This window comes from Panthera leo, chromosome A3, assembly GCF_018350215.1.
Source record: "Panthera leo isolate Ple1 chromosome A3, P.leo_Ple1_pat1.1, whole genome shotgun sequence".
Classification (NCBI taxonomy): domain Eukaryota; kingdom Metazoa; phylum Chordata; class Mammalia; order Carnivora; family Felidae; genus Panthera; species Panthera leo.
In genome coordinates, this window is record NC_056681.1 from 103,310,946 (window position 1) to 103,333,403 (window position 22,458).

At 48.9% G+C, this 22,458-nt stretch overlaps 1 long non-coding RNA gene across 4 annotated transcripts in view; it reads left to right on the forward strand.

The window, feature by feature from the left end:
* The window catches only part of LOC122216344, a 155,886-nt gene that overhangs the window by 101,465 nt on the left and 31,963 nt on the right, over positions 1-22,458 (forward strand). For all 4 annotated transcript variants that reach the window (XR_006200844.1, XR_006200842.1, XR_006200843.1 and 1 more), the window contains exon 3: positions 15,962-16,069. This is a non-coding gene — a long non-coding RNA (uncharacterized LOC122216344). The remainder of the gene's footprint in view (positions 1-15,961; positions 16,070-22,458) is intronic.

A 22,458-nucleotide genomic window follows, 5' to 3' on the forward strand; every position in this document is an offset into this window, starting at 1 on the left:
ACAAACGACAATGCACGATGGTGGGGGTGTGTCGAAGGAACCCAGCAGCCATTTGAAAGAGCTCTCAATGACCCAAACTGGTATAATCTGAGCAATAAAGTAGTACTGGATTATAAATAACACAAGTATAAAACAAATATGCATGATTCATACTGATACATATGAATATGAAATATTCTGTACTGATCACATGAATACACGAGTGGGGGAGAATAGACAACTCTCCCACGGGGTACAATTTCAAATAATCGAGGTAACTACTCCTCCCCCAAGAAGGTGGAGCAGAGCTCCCCATTCCTTGAGCGTGGAGTGCGCAGTGGTTTCCTTTCAAGGTCTACACTATGGGCAGCGTGGGTGGCTCAGTCCGTTAAGCGTCCAACTCTTGACTTCCGTTCAGGTCACGATCTTGTGGATCGTGAGTTTGAGCCCTATGTGGGGCTATGCACTGACAGCTGTCTCAAAATAAAGAAATCAACTTCAAAAAAAGAATAAAGTATGAAAAGGGAGAAAAAGAAACTCAACACATATACACACTACCTCCACCAGACGTCAGGGTCAACATCAAGAGTGATAAGTCATGTAGATGTCTGTACTCTTGATATGATGTGATGAGAATGGCACTTTACCTCTGTGTCTTCCTCCCAGAAATCCACAATCCTACCCTAATCATGAGGAAACACCAGACAAACCCCAGTGTAGGGACATTCTACAAAACGCCTGACCAGTACTCCTGAAAACCGTCAGGGTCATCAAAAACAAAGAAAATCAGAGAAACTGCCCCAGCCAACTGGAGACTAAAGGGGACCTGACAACGAAATGTAACGTGGGATCCTGGGTGGAACGCTAGAGTCGAAGGACATTTGGTCAAAACAAACGAAATATGAAGCAAGTATAGACTTTAGTTAACAATAGTGTTATCAATATTGCTTATGAAACAGGACAGATGTCCCATCCTAATATAGGAGCTGGACCGTAGGAGAAACTGGATGTGGTGTATGTGGGAACTCTTCAGACCCTTTTTTCAACTCTTCTGGAAACTTAAAACTATTTTAAAATCAAAAAAAAAATTTTAAATAGAGGCTAATCCCTTCCCCCGCACTTCTCATGCTCTCCCTCCTTTCTCCCTTCCTTTAAGAACAACAACACCATCACACATGTTTCAGCACCTTGTCATTTCCAGCTGTCTTCCTGGATCATTCTGCAGGAGCCTTGGCACGACCCTATGCTGTGTGTAGTCCGCTCCAATTTATAGACGGGCCAATTTATAGACGGCCAAGGAGGCAAAGAACCCATCCAAAGTAGCAAGAGTGCGAGCAGTGACCCCAGGACTCGTGCTGGGCTCTCCTGGCCCCACCCCCATCACCCTGCCACTCTGTTTCCCACGGGGCCCTCTGATGACAAACCACTTGGGGCCCAGTGTACGTGGTAATCTTACACTCCAACTTGACTTGCCTGGACGTGACCTGAAGGTTGGGAGCATCATCTTGCTCCTCCTTTCCCCTTAGAAACAGTCATCTCAGAAAGAAGACAGCCAGGAGCTGGCGTGGGTGCCGGAATTCCTTCCCGTCGAGGGCACTGCCCCTCATCTCTCTGTGCCAAGCACTTTCACAGGTAATGATCGCATTTGGTGAACCCCAAAAATATCATGGAAGGAAGTTATTATTATCTCCAACTTGCGGTTGAGAGCCCTGAGGCTAGAAAGTGATGATAACTGAATGCAAACCCTTCCCTTTTCTCTTGATCAACCTGTTGTCCCTGACACTGGTTCTGGCCAGCACCCACCTGCCCGGCGTCCCAGATAGAAGGTGCTTATTCCCCTCCAGGGTGAGCTCGTGGTACCCATGACTGCCATGGCTTGATGCGGCCTCTCTAGCAGCCAGATATCACCTGCTCTCTGCACGTGAATGTGCCTTAGGGAGCTCATCAAATCCCAACGGAGAAATGACATCCTCTGGGGAAAATATCTGCAGTGAGGTGACCATCCTGTTACCTTTCTCTGTCCTTCTGGACCACACTCGAGTCCCCACGCATGCACCTGAGAGTGTGGGCAGAGAAGCGTCTCTGCTGAGTGGGATGAAACATCGTAAGAGCTCTGAGGGTTGAAACTTTGAAGAGGTTGAGATCTTTGAGTGCTGAAGAACCTTTGAATCTCCCTTCAGCTCCCCCTACCCCGACCACAAGCCCTTCTCTTGATGTAAAACATGTGTTCAGATTGAAAACAATGAGGCATATGTCTATGCCGACAAGACTGTTTTGCTTTATGCTTCCTCAGTGGTTGGAAACAGACCTACCTCTGAGATCTGCATGACTCTAAGTGGAAAACACTCCCTGTCAGTCATATCTGTGGATTTGCGAGATGGAACAGGAGACCGTTCCATCTCTGCTGCTAGGAACACCGTCTGTGTGATCTGATTGTGTTGGGAGTGGGTCCGTCTTCCAGCTGCCCCCACGCAACCCCTGTGGAGCAGACATGATGAAGGTGTCTAAACTCACTTGGAAGCTGTTAAAGTTAAGCTGAAATGCCCAGGAGCCAACAGAGGAACCTTCCAGAACAGATACGATGTGACACCCCCACTGACCCTACACCAGCCATACAGATGATGTCTTCATCCACATGACCAATGGCCTCACATCAAACCAGGACATTTGGCTTCTCTCTTCTGTCGCGTACGTAACCAGTTGACCCCGGACGAGTTACCTGGCCTCTTATTAAGAAACGGACTAAATACTTTCTGGAGAATCTTTCAGCCCTAAAAATGTATGAGTTCTTTTCCTCCGAGTTGATGGGAAATCAGCTACAGTGAACACTCCTGTAGATTCGGTCTAAATTAGGAGATATCAGCATCCCTAGAGGAGACCAAACCCTGAGGCGGGAGGAACTCCGGAACCACACGGGGAAAGGATTTGGGATCAAAACAGATAACAAGAGTAAATGCACAGAAGACATCCAGGTTGAATCCACCTTCAACAAATCTGGACTGAGTAACTTCTACATGCAAATGACTAAAGTGCAGAAGTGGGGGGAAGGATGACAGCACGAATCTCCCAAAATCCTACGTTCTAATTGAGGTACTAAGAAATTCTTGGCGGAGGAGAAATAACTTGTATAAACAATGGGACGCCGCGGGGTAACAGCGAGGCTAAAAGAGGCATTTGGCGGGCAGATGTAGAGCAGGAGGCCAAATTCAGGTGTAAAGCAAGGGAGAAAGGAGGGCACTCGAAGACCAAGTCTCATAAGCCTACTTCCTGGTCCACGTTAGCACTCCAGAATTCAGCCCTGAGAGCCACCATGTCCAATGTTCCATCACTGGGGGAGCAGCCAGGATTCCAGGGCTGGTGGCAAGTTCTGGAAGGGCTTCCTTAGTCTGAGAGGATGTTGGTGTCTCTGGGCTCCACGCCACCAGGGGAGGGAGGCCAAAGGCACAGGGGTACTGGTGCTGCCACGCCAGGAGGAGTTCCTGCCAAGGGGGTGGGGGGATGTTTCACAGTCAGGACTACATATCTGGTCGGGGCAGAAGGCAGAGTGTTGGCCAATGCTCCGGGTCACCTAATTCCCTACCTGAGCAAGCTAACCCTTCAAGCTCCTGACTGGCTGGCACTCATCATCATAGTCATGCGACTGAGTTTTCAGTGTGTTTTCTCCTGAAAACTAGTTGGGATGACCAGGAAGTTAGCAAGAGGGTCAGCCCTGCACTTGGTCGGAAAAGAGAGGTTCTCTTGCCTTGGGGTCATTTTGGGAGAATTACGCAGTGTATGATTTCTGTTGAGAACAAAGGAAGGTTAGGATTTTGAGAAGAGAAAGGGGACTTCCCTTCTTTTTGCCGGCGGGATTTTTCTGGAACGGAGCACTCGTGGAGCATTCTTGCAATTGCACTGTTTCACTCTTTGTTCGGACAACGATGCCTAGAATAAATGTCTGTAAGGCTGGAAGGGGCTTCAAAGCCCGTTTTCAAGGTAAACTAACCAGAGATACCTTGGCCTTTTCGTCATCTGTGTCTGCTAGGGCCGTCATAGCAAAGTATCGACAACAGTACCGTCTCACAGTTCTGGAGGCCAGAAATCCGAGATCAAGGGCTCAGCGGGGTTGGTCCCTTCTGAGGACCGTGAGGGAGAATCTGGTCCAGACCTCTCTCCCCCTGCTTCTGGGGCTGGGTGGCAATCTGTGGCATTCTGTGGCTCATTGACGCGACAACTTGATCTCTGCCGTCGTGTCCACATGGTGTTCTCCCTATGTTGTGTGTGTTTCTATCCGAATTTCCCCTTTAAATTTTATAAAGACACCAGTCATGCTGGACTAGGGGCCTCCCCTAATGCGGTATGACCTCATCTTACTGACTACATCTACAGCGGCCCCAGTTCCAAACGAGGTCACGTTCTGAGGTACCGGGGGTTAGGACTCCAACACGTGACGCTTAGGAAGACACAATTCAACCTCTTACCGTATCTTTTCTGCCCAGGGAGCCAAGAGCGTGGGCCCGTCAAGCCACAGGCAGGGAGAGGGATGCCGTGCTGGGTCCCTCACTCTCTGGAGCAGCTCTGGACGGGCTTTGCGCCACTGTCCCTGTGTTGCAGGTGGAGACTGGGGTCAGGTCTGTGGCAGAGCCCGGCATGAACCAGGATCACTGGACACCCACCCCCTTCTGGGGCTGGGACTGGGACAGGACCCCCAAGCCCACCTTGAGGAGAGTGGGTTACACCAGGTAGAGGATGACCCCGAGATTCTGGCACATGAGGTGAGAACCACCGTCCTGTGCAGACCACCCCTCACGTACGCCTACAGGAGGGCCAGGGTAAGGGTCTGTTCTTTGTGCCCACCCAGGCGAGATGCGGCCTCCTCACTGTGCCTCAGTTCCCTCCCCTGCAAAATGGCGGCGATGCTCTGCCCTGCCCGGCTCTGCCCACCTAAGGTCAGGTGAAGCCCCAACAGGGTGACCCCATGGCACGGCTTTGGAAAGACCCACAGACCTGGTGACGCGGGGAGCGTCGTCATGACCGCTGATGTGTGGTGCAGCCCGAGCCGACAAGTGCCAGCCGGTGGCTGTGTCATCTCCTCCGGGAGTCCTAGCGCCTGCTGACAGGGACAATGTCTGATGACTAAAGCATATCTGACCCTCCCTGAGCCCGTTTCGCATACAGCAGAGACTCAGCCAGTCTTTGCTGGCAGTCTGCCTGCCGCCGGCCTGCCCGTCCAGCTGCTCAACGCGGAGATTGAAACCCACCCGGGTTGCATTTCAGAGGTCCCGGCCTGCTCTCTCCCTGCTCAGTGAGCTCTGAGGGGAGCGCACTTGCGGGCTGGGTTCTGGCCAGGTGAACCTGCCCGGAGGGGGAGGAAAAGGAGGAGGAGGAGAAGGAGGAAAGGAGGGGGAGGGGGAGGGGGAGGGGGAGGGGGAGGAGGAGGAGGAGGAGGAAGAGGAGGGGGAGGAGATCCCAGCATGCACCTGTGGCTTAGCTTTCTCCCTTGCGGGAGGGCCTCCCTCTCTCTCCACTGACTTTTTCCAGAGCACCTTCACCCTATGAGATTGACAGCTTACTCTTGGTTGGGAACAGAGTGTAGGAAGGGGTCTTTTCAAACTGCCCTTGCAGCCCTGCCTGCCAAAACCCCGCCACTGCCGCTTTGCCTATTTACCCTGGCCACCAGGTCTCTCCCAGCTGCCCTAAGAAAACAGATTACTGTCCAGAGCAAAGTCCTTGCGTGTTTCCTCTTTGGAGATGGATCAAGTTTTGAAAGAAAGGTTTCCTGCAGCCCATGGCACCATTTGGGTTTGTTTTATCTGTCTCCACCTGTGGGGCAGGGACTTAACCTGTTGCCCAGGGCTGGGCCAGCAAATGACTGAAAGGAAAGCAAAGCTGGCCCGGTGCGCTTTTCGACAACACACCGAGCGGCCTTGTTCTCCTCTGCCCAGCATTGTGCGGGTGAGGCCCAGGCCCAAATCTGAATAGGGCTCCGCGTAACTTGATATGTTTTCTTTCTTTGCTGTAGTCTCAGTGTGCCAAATTTAACTATGCCCCAATCTGCGGTCTGTATATATAGTGTTGTTGCAGGAGTGGGGGGGGGGGGTTTGCTAGAGGGGGGAGGGGAGCGTATCCATGTTGCAGGAGTGGGGGGGGGGGGGTTGCCAGAGGGGGGAGGGGAACGTATCCATGGGGTTTTTTTCTATCTTTTTTTTCCTCTTGCCTGCTTTGCTCATTGTTTGCTATATATAACTTAACATGACCGTCCTCACTCTTTGGTCATTAACCCTTTGGAGATACCCACTGCAATTTGTGTCTCCCGGAAGGCCCCTCCACCAGTGCCCTCAAGCGCCCTGTTCGGGAAGCGCCGGCTGGCACCGTCGGAGTTAACCGCAGGCCTTTGGAAACTTGAACTTCCCCAGAAGTGCTTGTGCAGCAATTAGCAGATCCCCACTCAGATACAGAAAACTATCCCCTACCCCCCTTTGCAAACAAGCAGAGAAGGCCCTCAGAGCCACGAGTCAGCCCTGTGCCTCTTTCCAAAAGGCTTGTATCCTGTACCTTCCAGAAATGTGATAAAAGGTCCATCTTGATGTTGCTGCAAGGTTCCTAGGGGAAGTAGGAATCTGTTGTCCAATTAAAACTCATGAGGCTGGGCCTCACTTCTGAGATGCTGGGGTGGATGAACACAAGGGTGGCAGAAAGCTTCTCATTTCCGGCCTGCGTGACGACTGACCCTGCCTAGGTGGATAGAAGCCCTGTTTCACTCTGCTGGAGGGAGAGGGCTGGCAAAATATTTTGGTAGCTACTAAATGTTGGGGACCAAAGAGAGCTCCTCACCCAGGCCAGGCCCTCCTCTCAAGGGCGGGTGGCCATCGCTCCTTAGGACCCAGGGTCCATGGGATCAGGCGATGGGAGGTAAAAGCCTCAGCTCTCGCTGTTCACTTCTTTCAGAAGTCACAGAAACGCGGGAAAATACAGAACCTTGAGTCTCCTTGTGAGGGGGAAGATGTCTTGGGTCATCTTGGGCTATATTTAGAATGGAAAATGTGCTGGCTCAGAGAAAACTGGTCATGTGTCCTTCTCCAGGCTGTACCCTGAGCAGGGAGCCCGGCCCCATCAGGCCCCCTTCCTCTCATCTTTCACACAGCCCAGATGCCCCTCCTCCTCTAGGGAGACTTCCCAGCCATAGGGAAGACCCCGCAGGGTCGGGCTGGATGACCCTGTTAATAAACTTTACAAGCACGAGGACCATGATGCTCCAGTGTGGCACTGTGTGCCAGGCACGGTGTGAGCCCAGAAGTGCGCGTTTGGCGTGCAAGTGGGAATTGTGCTACCTTGAACCGCTCCCCACCCCTGCTTCGCCAGGTGCGAGCGCTGGGGATGGACACAGGGATCCTGGCCCGAAGGGCACTCACTGGTCTGGCTCACCTGTTGTACTCTGGGCCACAGGCACGTCGGGCTGCACGACGGCGATCGTTTCTTTTTGTAAGCATCAAAACGTTTTCAAGAACATGGAAGTTTGTTGCATCGCCATCTTGTTTGTGGATCGGCACATGATTTCTCAGAAAGGACAACCCGACCCCGCCCTGTCACCCCTTCCAGCCCAGGCCCTACCTCCCACTCTACCGAGGACGAGGGTCAGAAGTAGCCTTGCTAAAGATCGCCGTCTGCTGTGTTCGTGGGGACAAAGGGGACAATGGGAACGCAGTCTTGGGTACCTGTTGTGGGTCAGGCACCACTTTCAACCTTCACAACCTCTCCGAGAGCTGGGGGTTATTGAGGCCTTTTCCCAGTATGGAAACCAGGGGCTGGATGTCTCCTCCAAGGACCGACGTGTCCCTCACCCGCCTCCCCCTCCTCCCCCTCCTCCCCATGCTGTGCTGGTCCGACCTGTGAAATGCAGTCCCTCAGTCTCCTGTCCCATGGCTTCCCACCTGGCCCACAGCCCAGCCTCCTACCCCTCTAGACTCTGATCCAGACAGAAGCCAGCATGATCTTCGGGAAATGTAAAACCAAGCCACATCCTTCTCCTGCTTGGAACGTGAGAGTGGCTTCCGGGTGTTCTTAGAACAGGATTCAGCCTCCCCACCGTGCATGGCCAGTACCCCCCGCCCCAGCTGTGCTACAGCTGTGGTTCACCCACTCTGCACTCGCCCCGCCAGTCCCAGGGCCTTTGTATTTGCTATTCTGTGCCCGTGGTTGGGACCCTAGACCCTGAATCATTCTAGTCTTCCTCAGGGAGGGTCAAGCACTGTTCTAGCTGGGGGTTAACTCTGCACGCCTGCACACCTATTCTCTCGGGAGGAACGAGACGCTCAAGCTCCCACACTGTGGGGCTGCTGCCCGCCCCCTCCCTCCCGACCCAGCCCCAAGACCCACGCTTCTCCCAGCAGCCTGAGGGAAGTTGCTTCCTTCCTGCACATGCTGTGCTGGGTGTGAATCTTCCACCATGGGCAGATCTCAGGGCTCTGTGTTTGGGGCAAATAGCTACTCTTTCATGAGGCTTTAGGTCATGAACTGACACGTCATGTCTTGGAAACCCATCCGGAGAAGAAGCTGACCACCTTGGCTTGCTCCCGTCGGCCTTTCTGAAAACCCAGTACGGTGACATACTTTCAGCCCCTGGATTTTCCATTCCAGTGTTGCATCAGCTAGGAAGAAAATTCTCTTCTAATTGGTGACACTCAGGTTGGGCTGAACGTCCATTGGGCCATCCGTACACCATTTAATCTATCCCTTCAAAATAATTCATTCTTAGTTATCAGGCCTGCTAAGATGACCCGAAACTGGCCCTTTCAAAGGGTTTTTCCACGGTGGCCTGGGACAGCAGCCACTTGGAGGAGGCCCTCTAGGACAACAACCAATCCATTGCACAAGATCATGTGGGAGGCCCCCAGAGAGCAAATTAAGTACCCCCCTTCTCGTACCCCCCTCTGGTCCCACCAGCCTCCCCACTCGAAGTCTATAGAGTTTGGAATATGTCCCCTCTCGCTTAGAACAGAAATTTTCAAATGGAAAAACAGAGAGAGACAAAGAAGACAAACATACATTGACTAGATCACTGAGACAATCTGTCCACCAGGATTTGCCTTCCTGATTTCTTTTATAGCCGTAGTGTCGCCCTTTCCTTGTCATCAATTTAACATGTAACATTTTTTTAATTAAAATTCAGTATCATTGAACAGGTCATAGGGTGTGAGCAATATTTTCCTTGTTCTAAAAATCCACATGTAATGAAGCTGCCATTCACGATTGTTTTCCACTGGGCTGCTTATTAAAAAAAAAAAAAATGAGTTTCAATGAACAAAAATAGGTGCATTTTCACAGCGTGGGGGCCATCAGGAATGAAAACCTTACCAATCACAGCCCCAGCCCCTGGGGGTGCTGTGGGGGGGATGTTGTCAGATGTCAATTTGAGCTGATTGTTTCTGAGGCCATGTGACTGCGGTTCTCGTGTCCTGTGGTGCATTTTATAGACTGATGTCGTCTTTTGGAGATACATGATTAGATCAATGGTTATAGATGAACGCAGTTCACAGCGTGCTAGAATCAAGGGAGGATTCCCACAAAGTTATCAGAAAAGGCTTTAGAGAGGACACGGGGTGGGGGTGGGGGTGCCTGGGTGGCTCAGTCGGTTAAGCATCCAACTCTTGATTTCGGCTCAGGTCACGGTCTCACGGTTCGTGAGTTCGAGCTGCTCGTCAGGCTCTGTGCCGACAGCCCAGAGCCTGGAACCTGCTTCGGATCCCGTCTGATTCTGTTGGATTCTGCTTCTCTCTCTCTTCCCCTCCCCTGCTCAAGCTCTCTCTCTCTCTCTCTCTCTCTCCCAAAAACAAATAAACACTTAAAAATTTAAAAGAAGAAGAAGAAGGAGGAGGAGGAGGGATACAGGGACTAGGGTGCTGAGCTGTGGTGCTCCTTGCCTGTGACCGTACCTCCTGTACCAGGAGACAAGGATCCTGATAGTCAGACCCCCAAGTCACTACTCAGATGACTCTGGAGGCACCAAAGTCCCTGCAATGGGATCCCAAACAACAGCAGGCGGGTGTTTGACTTCAATACCTGAGCCTACAGGTAAAAACCTGGTAATTTCTGGCTTTCTTTACCAAATCCAGGAGATCTGCACCCATGATATCTTCACTCTTCCCCCTCCCCTTTGCCCCAGTATCAATCTGCTAAAGCTGCTTCGTAGCTGTGCACGGCCCCTGGCTCCTTCCATTTCTGCTGGGCCCTGCGGGTATCTGAGTTGTGGCCTTGCCCCATGGGACTTTTTTTTTTTAATGTTTATTTCGTTTGGAGAGAGACAGAGACAGAGTGTGAGCAGGGGAGGAGCAGAGAGAGAACCCAAAGCAGGCTCCAGGCTCTGAGCTGTCAGCACAGAGCCTGACATGGGGCTCGAACTCATGCACCTCGAGATCATGACCTAATCCAAAGTCGGCTGCTCAACCGACTGAGCCACCCAGATGCCCCCCTCCCCTCACCATGGGACATTTAGATGAGAGGAAAACTCACAGCTTCTAGCTTCACAGCACCTCTTTCTTTACTGTTGGTGGGGTCCTGAGCAAATCATCCTAGAGCCTCAGTTTTCTCATCTCTGTAATGGGATGACCTCAAAAGGTGGTTCTGGTGCGATGTAAGAAAGTCTTGGGAAAGAGCACAGCACCTGTGTAATTCTGTCCTCCCTCCCTGCTACCTGCATGTCCTTGGGGGCCACTGGTGTCCTCCAGGGGAAGACAACTGGGCATTCAGTGTGTGAACAGCCTGCCTTCTCCCTAAACCGATTGATGCAGGGAGTGAGGACAGAATTACTCAGAAACAAGTGATTTCCCAGCTGTGGTCTCCGCTCTGATAACAAAGGACTCGGCCCAGATTGGAGGGGAGGCGGGAATTGTGTGCAGAAAGGCGGTCGGGACATCTTGAGTTTGTTTGTAACTAATCTCAAATAATTTAGATCTTTTTAATTTGCAGCAAATCCGATTCCCTCAACAACATCTGTGGTAAAATATTAGGAGCGTGTGCGGAGACCAAGTGTGGAGGGTTTTTTCTTTCCCCCACCACCAAATCCAGAGTTACCCTCCAAATCGTAATCTTATCAGATTTAACTGGTTCCACGCAAACAGATCTATGTATATTTTCAGTAGTTTCAGCTGAAACCTGTTAAGAACAGATGTGCAAAGGGCTGCCTGGCACTGATCCATTTAAATGTATTTTTCCATGAACAGCCTTTTCTCTCTGCGCTTCCTCAGAGGAGGGGAAAACAAGAGAGTGGAACCGTCATTAAAGTGGATATTACACGCTTCTGAGTTCTCCACAACCAGAGTTTGCTGTTCGTTTCCAAACAGCAATTTGGCACACAAGGCTGTGAACACAGGGTGTGCATTTGACGGGCAGTGTTGGCTGCGAGACCATGTGGCTGGGAGGACGGGCCCACAGCTTGCTCTAGCTGCCGCCTGGGGCCAGCCCTCCCCGCTGCGGGGCGACTCACAGCACACACAAGTAAGTTACCCACCTCTTCGATCCTTCAGTTTTTTTCAGCTAAAAACAAAAAAAAGGAGGGGGGTATTAAAAAACTCCTACAACTCAACGGCAACAAAATAATCCGATTTCAGAATAAGCAGAGGGGCGCCTGGGTGGCTCAGTCAGTTAAGCATCTGACTCCTGATTTCAGCTCAGGCCATGACCTCCCAGTTCGTGAGCTTGAGCCCCGCGTCGGGCTCCGTGCTGACAGCTCAGAGCCTGGAGCCTGCTTCTGATTCTGTGTCTCCCTCTCTCTCTGCCCCTCCCCCACTCATGCTCGGTCTCTCGCTCAAAAATCAATAAACATTAAAAAATAAAGAAACAAATAAACTTAAAAAAAAAGGCAAAGGATTTGGATAGATGTCTCTCCAAAGATGAGATACAAATGGCTAACAAGCATATGAAAAGATAGTCAATATCACTAAGCCTTAGGGAAAAGCAAATGAAAACTACAAGAAGATATCACCTTATACCCACTCAGGGGGAGATATATGTATATATACATATCAACAGAAAATAACAAGTGTTGGTGAGGATGTAGAGAAATTGGAAGCCTCCTCGATTGTGGGTGGGAATGTGAAATGGTTCAGCTGCTGTGAAAAACAGCATGGAGGTTCCTCAAAAGATTAAAAATAGAACTACCATATGATCCAACAATTCCTCTTCTGGGTACATTGCCAAAAGAATTGAAAGCAAGATCTCAAAGGGGTATTTGCACACTCGTGTTCACAGTAGTGTTATTCACAAGAGGCAAAAGGTGGAAACGACCCAAGGGTCCTTCAACACGCGGCTGTATAAGCCAAAGGTGGTGTATACATACAATGGAATATTATTCAGCCTAAAAAAGAAGGAAAATCCGTCACCTGCTACAAGATATATGAAACTTGAAGAAATGAGCGAGTCACAAAAGGGCAAATCCTATGTGATTCCATATACATGGGGTCCCTAGAGTCATCAAAGTCACGGAGACAGAAAGTAGACCGGTGGTTGTCGGGAGCTGCACGGAGGGGAGAACGGGGAGTGACTGTTTAATGGGTAGAGTTTCCGTTTTGCAAGATGAATAAGATCTAAGATCTGTTGTAAAACCATGTTCATGTGCTTACTAACGCTCCTGAACTAAACACTTAAAGTGATAAAGACGGTAAAAACAAAAACAGGGGGAGAGGGTCTAATTCAGATGCTGATCTCGCAGATGGAGATCTGTGGGGATCCAAGGAAATAAACACACACGTAGCAGGACTTTGGGCCTGTTGGCTGTGGAGATTATATCTGTGACAGAACGAGATAAGATGGGTGATGCTTTCCCAGGTTTGAATTTCTGCTCTTAAGAACATTTTTCTCGGGGCACCCGGGTGGCTCAGTCGGTTGAGCGTCGGACTCCTGATTGGGGCTCAGGTCATGATCCCGGGGTCATGAGATCAAACCCCATGTCGGGCTCTGCGCTGAGCATTCAGCCTGCTTGGGTTCTCGCTCCTGCCCCCCGCCCCCGCTCCTCTCCCCCACCCACTAGCACATTCTCTCTCTATCTCTCTAAACAACAACAACGGCAACAACAACCACTCTTCTCTCCACCTTTCCATTTCCCACCTGACAGAGTTCATCCAGCCTCCCAGGACTCCACCACAGCCTGCAGCCATCTCCAGAGGTGTCCCCACTGGGCACCGGGGCCTCTTTCTCAGCGTGTGCCTCTGGAGCAGAGCTCTGTTGCCGTGGCCTATGTTTCCCCTGTGGCTGGCACTGTGGGGGGGGGAGGTGAAGGTGCATGTCCCACGTTCATGGTCTCTGAGTAGACCACGGGGCTCCAGTTGCCTCCATTCTGCAGGTTTCCCTTGCACTGACTTTGCCCCTGCACTGGGAGAAGGGAAGGCGGTCTTGGCATGGGGGGGTGTTATGGCAGATGAGACTCAGGGGTTCAGTGCCAGCTGGGAGAAGCAATATCATTTCTAGGTCCAGTTCTGCCACCTCTTTGCCCCCGTGTGTCACCAGTAAAAGAAGGGCGAAGGCAAAGCTGGCTTCATAATCTTTCAAGATTCCAGATCTTTGGGGAGGCGGCGGGGCGGGGGGGGTGGGGGAGGCTCTGTCTTCCTGGAGTTCTCTCCAGCCTGATTGCCTCCACAAGGCACAGCATCTGGGAACCTCATCACGTCTGTGTTGCCTGGTATCTAACGGGACATTCTGGGTTGAGAGTTACCACAAGCCCCTTTGTGGTTTGACATGAGTGGAGATCCCGTGGTGATGCATCCTGGGCTCTGATTACAGTGTGATCTGCTGACCCCCGAGACAGAGCCCGGCCAGAGTGATCTTTGGCAAGGTGGGCATTTCTGTCACCTGACAGGAGGGGACCCTGCCTTGCAGAGCTTGCTTCACAGGAGCTGGAAGATGAGCAGCTGGCTTGGGAGGTGAGATCAGATTTTTTCAGGGCAAAGTAGAACCCCGTTTGTCTTAATGAGGAGGAAAGAACAAAATCAAAGCGTTCGGTGAACACTTCAAAGGGGTTAAAGGACCACATTTGGTTCCCAATTAGTGTCCCTCCTGGCCAGGCAGGTGTCAGGTGGAGAATCCCATTGTCCTAATCAAGGGGGAAGGTGCCCGGGGCTTCTCTTATTGGCTGAGAATTGGTGGGGGCTGGGGGGCCCTGTTTCTGGGATCTCCAGCCCCATGCAGACCTCTGGTCTGTTTAGGAGACAGCTCTAATGAACCATACTTGTCTGTGAAGGACCTTGATCTTCTCCAAGCTTCTTCTATTTCCCTTCTATATTTCTTTCTCCTGATTATTTTCTTGCCTGCTACTTTTGTTGCATTTTTGTCTATCCAGAAGTTAACACCCAAAGGCCTTGATTTCTATAACCAATTCTGTGCTTTACAGAAGCAAAAGTCAGTAGGTCCAAACTTGGCTCTTTTATTCATGTGACTCACACTGGTTTGGGACAACATCTCTGAGCGCAAGCCAGAAACTTCCATAAAGGGGGCTACTGCCTGGAAACCTGAGAACACTTGGCAAGTGAGCCCAGCCCAGAATGTTTTCAGACCAGCACTGCCCCTGACAAACAGAGACTGAGGCAAGACAGGTCAGGCTCCCCCGCTCTACCTCCATCTTCTCCAGAATGCTTCTGGGTTCCCTTTTTTTACTCATGTTCCTACCCCCCAATCCACCAGTTTGTCAGAATCCACATTTCACATCCATCCACAGCCCTGATTTCCAAATCATTATAATCAATGATAACGATCAACTATCATAATCAATGATAATTAGCATTTATCAAGACAGTGGTTTCCCCAAAACGACTGCCAGCTCAGTCTGTGACCTTTCTTTTCAGTCACAAACAAAAGGGGGTTTGTGTGTGTGTGTGTGTGCGTGCATGCGCGTGTGTGTGCACACGCACGCACGCATACACGGGCACTTGTGCGCACACCTGCCTAATGAACATACCCGTAATGAAAAACAGGATAGATTACAGAGAATGGCAACCTAATGGTTACAAAAAGGTATATGAGGCATAACCCATTAGTGAGCTACATTTTGTTCAAAACTGAGGTACTCAGGCAGAATAACACGCCTTTGTGCCGGAATGCACTCAGCTGTAGCAATGACTAATAATATAGCTGAGGACCTGTTCACATTTTTCCCCTTTTGTGCCTATTTTCATAAGTTAATAACTCAAGCATGAAATTATTTCAGGCTGAAGACTGGTGGTAAGAGCAGGGCAAATGTGTGGGAAACAACTTTTTGTTGTTGTTGTTACTTATTTTAGTTTGGCTGTTTTTAAGTTAGAGGAGTGGAGATGTCAACGTGCATTTTCTCCGGCAACGTGTTTTGGTTAAGCCCCCAAAAGTTGGGATTTCATTATATGAGACAAATGTTTAGTGACTGGAGGTAGGAGTTAGTGTTCCTACAGGTATATGCTTCTGTTTGGTATAGGTTGGGGTTGCAGGTGGTTCCGGGGGAGGGGAGAGGGTTGGATGAAACGGACTCAGAACATTCTAAGTGCCATCATTCTGGACTCCCGTGCCTTCAACTAGAAAACTCCTATCCCACCAGAAAGGTAAAACAGCTTAGTGAGCAAACGGCTGGCTGTCTCACGCAGCGGAGAGTGTGGGTAGGGGTGAAGCCTAGTGCTGCGTATCAGTAAATTCCTGGAGCAGTGTATAGAACAGAAATGTGATGAATAATATTAATGCCTCTCCTTACAGTCTCAGGACTCTGGGGTTTACTGAGCATTTCCCTGTACACAGAACCAGAGAGTGTCCATCTGGAGGAAACCAGATTTCATACAAATCCTTTAAAAATGTTTCTTTCCTTTTCATTTATCGGACCAAAGGACTTTGAAAGATACAGAAAAACAGAGAATGATCTATCAAACACCTGAGTACCCCCATCCCACAATTAACAAATGTTAATTCTGTTTTGTAACAATGGCTTCAACTTTTTTTTTAAGTAAAATAACTGAATCATGACTGCTAAATTTGTACCTTTTCCTTGATCTCACAGATGTGCCAAGTAAGGAGCAGAAAGCAAAAGGACTCGGCTGAAGTGTGCAGCCTCCAGCAGCTCTCCCATCCTTTATGAACTGGATCTGGAAAGGAGACTCTCAGGAGGGTAAGACTAGCGTTATTGTCCCCCTGACAGATGACCAGGAAGGGGCCCCCAGTGGATGTGAATGACAGCCTCCCTGTTCTAGATCCTGTGCTGGGCTCAGGGGCCAGAACAAAAGACAAAGCCCAAAGCAGCCCAGATCCCAGCCTGAGAGAGGGGAGCCGAAAGCACCTGCATGAAGGAGAAGCGATTCCCTCCGGCCAGGGTCCGCTTCACCAGGCGTGTAATTCAGAGGCAAGTCAGCAAATACTTAGGGAGACATTCCATAGAACACATGTACTTCATAGGGTATATTTTAATCAGTAGCTCAGTCATGGATCATTGCCAAAGAAAAGCAAAATATGCTGCCATCCTGTGACACAATGTGATGATTTTAATTTTTACTAGTAGATTGCTACACACACGCACACACACACACACACACACGGGCGTCTGAACTTGTTGAGAGGTCTTTCTTTCTTTCTTTCTTTCTAAGGTGAAATTGGACAGGGTTTCTGCGTATTATCTGCTTGTCTCGGAGCTTCTGGGGCTACAGCTCTGTGCGCTGCATGAGCTAAGCCCACCTTGCGGTTGCATCATCAGGTTCCGAAAAGCCACTTGTGCCAGGAGCCCCACAAAAGCTCGCTCAGGGTCCACCAGCTGGAATCTGAGAGAGAGCAGACTAAAAATACCCAGCTCTGCGGACTCACGCCGGGCTCCTGGGGGGCTTCCAGATTGACAGCTCCGTTTACACACCCACAATGGGTTAAAACAAAAAAGAAAAAAAGAAAAAAAAAAACCAATCTGCACGTTTTCTTCGCCTTGATTGATTTGAGCTCAGCTCTAGAGAGTTTTGCTGGCCATTTGCAGAATGTTGAAACTCCCCAGAACTGTTTTAGGAAAAGCAAAAGGCGGCAAAGCGGAGAGAGCAGGCTGGCTTTGTCAGGGTCTGGGGCTCTCCGGCCACGGTCACTGCGAAGCTGCGGCCAGTCTCGGAGCGGTCGGACCCTCACGGGACCGCACGCGGGTCCCTCTCCCACTCCAGCTCAGAGGCTGCCTCCCTCCGCCCATCCCCAGAAGGCACGGAACTTTACAGTTCACACATTTAACGGAGAAAACCCAGGTCCGGAGCCCGGAGCCCGTGAAATGGAGCGCACAGCCCTGGGTGCGCAGCTTTCACAGTCCGGATGTGTGCAAACTGCTCCCCTGGGCGGTATTCAGGCCGATGCTTTGCGGGGAAGTACCTCCTCCTAGAGAGTGTCCTCTCCTCCCAGGCCTCGCGGGGAAAACTTACAAAGACAGAAAACCACAGGGTTCCTGGCACATGGGCTTTGGGTTTATCAGCTTAGAGCAGATTCTTCCTGGCCTGAGCCCGGGCCCTTCCTCTGACTGCAAAGGCAGAGGGACACAAGCAGACAGAAACGCACTCGCTCAGCAGCTGACTCACGCCCAGAGTTGTATTCAACCCTCAAAAAATTGTCTACAAGAGATTGCTGAGGGTCGTGGTGCCTTCTGTCTTGCTCTCTTTCTTTTTATCCGGCGCCGTGTCACCACCTTTCAAGACACCTGAAATCAACCGAGAAGCAGACCGAAAGAGGGCCGGCGGGTTTTGAACACACGGTACTAATTCACACTCTGGTGCCTCAAATAAACAAACAAAAAACCCAAAAAACCAGCAAGAGTGTTTCTAAGGTAGATCCACCCCAGTTCACTTGAAGGGGAAACCTCACTACTGCGGAAGATGACCTTGTGGGACATTGGAAAGCTGGCTTTACAGGGGCCCTGTGCAAAGCAAACTGGGCAGGGAAGAAATGAAGCCGTGATTCCTTGAACGGGGTTTGGCAAGATTTGGTTAATGACAGCCCCATCATTTCTACAAACCCATTAGCAGTGTGTGAGAGTTCCGGTTCCTCCACATTCTCATAACGCCCATTACGGTCAGTCCTTTTTATTGTAGTCATCCTAATAGTTGCACAGTGATATCTCGTGATATTGATTTCCATCTCTCTAATGGCCAATAATGATGAGCACCTTTTCATTTACTTGTTTATAATTCTTAGATTTTGGTGATATATCTGTTGAAATATTTTGTCCGTTTTTTAATCGGGTTGCTTGATTTCTTATTATTGAGTTTTGGGAGTTCTTTATGTATAATGAATACAAGCCCCTTATTAAATATATGATTTGCACATGCTTGCTCCCCAATGGTAGCTTATCTTTTCATTTTCTTAACAACGACTTTTGTTTTTATTTTTTAAGGAGTCTAAAAAATCCATTTTGGGGCGCCTGGGTGGCTCGGTCGGTTGGGCGTCCGACTTCGGCTCAGGTCATGATCTTGCGATCTGTGAGTTCGAGCCCCGCGTCGGGCTCTGTGCTGACTGTTCAGAGCCTGGAGCCTGTTTCAGATTCTGTGTCTCCCTCTCTCTCTGCCCCTCCCCTGTTCATGCTCTGTCTCTCTCTGTCTCAAAAAAAAAAAAAAATCCATTTTTTTCTTTTATGTGTTATGCTTTTGCTATATCTATGAAATCTTTGCCTAGCCCAAGGTCACAAAGATTTTCTTCAATTTCCCTCTGGAAGTTGTGGATATTTCAACCTATGATGACCCATTTTTTGAGTTAATATTTGTCAATGGTATGAGGTGTGGATTGAAGTTCATCTTTTTTGCCTCTGGATATCCCAGTGTTCCTCCAGCATTTGTTGAAAAGACTACCATTTCTCCCTCCCTGCCCTGTTTGCACTTTTGTCAAAAATCAGTTGTTCATGCACGAGTGGGTCTGTTTAGTCTTGATTCTGACGTTCCATTGATATTGGTACTTACGGTCACTCCACTGTCCTGATTATTGTCACTTTATAATAAGTCTTGAAATCACACGGTGCTAGTTCTCCAACTTTGTTCCTCCTTTGCAAAGTTGTTTTGACTATTCTAAGTCCTTTGCATTTCCGTATGAGTTTTAGAAGAAGTTTGTCAATTTCTACAAGTTTGCTGAGATTTTGCCCAGAAGTGCATTGACTTTATAGATCAATTTGGTGAAAATTTATACCATAAAAACATTGAGCCTTCTGACCCATGAACACAGTATCTCTCTACCTATTTCGGGTCTCTTTCATTTTTATCAGCAATGTTTTATAATTTTTAATGTGTAGGTCTTGTCCACCTTTTGTCATTTTCACTCTAATTTATACTTTTTGATGTTACTGTAAGTAGTACTTTTAAAATTTCAATTTCCAATAGTTCACTGCAAATATACAGAAATGCAAGTGATTTTTGTGAATTACTCCTGTATCCTGTATCTTTACTAAAGTCACTTTTTTAGTTCTAGTGGCTTTTTAGTTCTATGGGTTTTTCTATGTAGACTCTGTGTCACCTTCCAATAAAAACAGCTTTCCTTTTCTATTTCCAACGTGGATCTCTGGATTTCTATTTCTTGCCATATTACACTAGATAGAATCTTCAGTACAGTGTGGAATAGAATCTGTGAGAATTTCTGATCTCAGGAGGGAAAGTATTCAGTCTTTCATCATTAAGAATGATATTAACTATAGGGGCGCCTGTCTGGCTTAGTCAGTAGAGCATCTGACTCTTGATCTCTGGATTGTGAGTTCAAGCCCCACGTCGGGCATGGAGCCCACTGAAAACAAACAAACAAACGAAAGAATGAGGTCAGTGGTAAGTTTTTAGTAAATGTCATTTATCAGGTTGAGGAAGTCCCCATCTATTCTTCGTTTGCTAAGAGTTTTTATCAGGAATATTTGCTGGATTTTACCAAATCATTTATTTGTATCGTGTGAGACATACCACAGTTTACTAGTGTCATCATTTTCCAAATTTGAGTGAAGTGGGGAATATTGACCTCTCTTTACGTCCCTTTAGCATCTCTGTTAGTGATATAGCTCATTGTCTCAAATATTTCTTCTACATACTTTTAGAATCACATTAGACAGTGTTAGTTTTTGCCTCAATCATCAGTGTAATCTTGAAAACTCAAGAGGAAAATGAAAGTCTCTTGTAATGACCCATATTACCAATATTTTTGCTTATTATGTTCTTTCTTCCTTACTGATGTTCCAATAGTCTTTCTTTTATTGTTTCCCTTCTGTTGAGAAATATTCTTTTGTCCATTCTTATTCCATATGTCTGCTGGTGACAAATATTCTTAGTTTTTCTGAGACCGCGTTGATTTCCCTTTCATTCCAGAAGGATCTTTCCACTAGAAAGGACCTTTCAGCTGGAGATAGGATTTTGAGTTGGCCATTTTTTTCTTTCAACACTTCTTCGATACTCTGGCCTCTGTGTTCTAGCAACAATTATCCATCAGTCAAAAATTTTTCCCCTTTAGGTGGAATGTCATTTCTTTCTGTTTCCAATATATACATATTTCGCTTTGTCTTTCAGAAGTTTGAGTTTCCGAGTTGATGTGCCTTGCCGTGGATTTCTTTGGGTTTATCCTGTTTGAGATTCGCTTGGCTTCTTAAATCTGCGGCTTTGTGCTTTTTGCTAAATTCAGAAAGTTTTAAGCCATTACTTAAGGAACACTTTTTCAGCTCTGCCCTCTTTTCTTCTCCTTCCAGAACTCCAATGTCACGGAAGTTAGATCTTTTGTTATAACACCACATATCCCTGAGGCTCTGTTCCCTTTTTTTCCAGCCCATTTTCTTCTCTCTGTTGTTCAGAATGGATATGTAACCATGTCCCGTCTTCCAGTTCGCTGCGTCCCCTCGGTTCCCCTGGTGAGTGCCTCCCTTGACGCGGGTTTTATTGTTGTTGTTTTGGTTACTGTATTTTTCAGTTCTAAAACTTCCATTTGGTTCTTCTTTATATTTTGACTTTCTTGCTTGGGACGTCCTAATTTTTCATTTGTTTCAAGAGTACTTGTCATTGTTCTTTGAAGCATTTTTATGGTGGTTGCTTTAAAATGTCTGTCAGATCATTCTAACATCTCTGTCATCTTGGGATTAGCATTTATTGGTTGTTTTCTTTCAGTCTGAGATCATCCTGTTCTTGGTATGGTGCACGATTTTCTACTGAAACTGAAAATTTCGAATATTATGTTACAAGACACTGGATATTAGTGCAATCGTCTGTGTTAAATGGCTTCCTCTGGCATTGCCCCAGTAGGGAAAGGGATTGGTTAACAGTGAGTTGTGTTGTTCCTGCCAGGGGGACGTGGAAATCCACGTTCCCTACTTGGCATCTGTTGACACGCAGGTAAAAGTAAGAAGAGGTCTCTACCTCACTGCTGGATGGAGACAGAAGTTCTGGCTCCCCACGGGGCCACCACGGATAGCTCCCTCAAGGAGAAGGTCAGAGTGCCCCACTGATATTCCCCACAGGGCCTGGTTACCACTGAAGGTGGAGAGAGCTTCCTCTGATGCCACTCCAGTGGGGAAACGGAGGAGAGCCTGGTCTCTGCCAGGCGGGGGTGAATGTCCAGGCTCCCCCCTCCCAACCCCATGATGACAGTGTAGAGAAGCTCGTTAACTCTGCAGATGGAAGTCCGAGCTCCCTGCTCAGTCTTCTCAGACACCATCCTGGGGCTGGAGAAGTCAGTAGATGGGGATGACGTAACACTTGGCTGGAGCATCTGCCCACCTTATCACATTTGCCACGACACGCACCCTCAGCAGAGCTGTGAAAACACTGGCCAGGGAGCTGTTTACGCTTTATCTCACTTAGCTGTCACACCCACCGCGTGGAGCAGGCAGTAGGTTAGTGCTCTCTATTCTCACAGACGGGGATCTAGAAGCAGGGAAGCTGAGTAACTTGAGCAAGGTCAGCGTGAGTCGACAGCAGAATTCTCAGCTGGGTCTGTGTGATTCTCATTCTCTTGCTTTTTAGCCCCCACGTTTTATTGTTGATGGAATTCCGGTTGGAGGGAATGAGGGCCCTTTGGGGAAATGAGTTTGCAGAGGTCAGAAGGAAGGACCTAGAAAAAAGCTAAGGAACGTTTCCAGGAGAGGCGTGGGTGAACAGCAGACCTGCATGGTTCCAGGGGACACCTGTGGAGGCAACCCGTGGCGTTTCATGGAGGGAGCTGGGATTCCAGAATTGGAGAAACCTGGGTTCAAACCCAGACTCCACACTAATCCCACCGATGGCAGGAGTTCGGGCAAGTTGTCGAAGCCCTCCAAGCTTCTGTTTTCACATCTGTACAGCAGGAGGATGACGGTATCTCCTTGGAAGCTTCCCAATGGGTACAGCGAGGCACTGTACATGAAATGCCTAGGCTGTGCCAGGCCACAGGAGATGGCAAATAGGCGCTGGCTGTTCATTTTATTTGCTAGTTCTCTGCAAAGTGGCAGGCACTACGACCCAGAAACTTTCGATGACCGGAGGACGACACCGGGCTACATGGCAGGGGCAGCCCGGAGCTTGTCCGGAAGCAGGGAGGCCTCACAGAGCCCAGAACCTCATC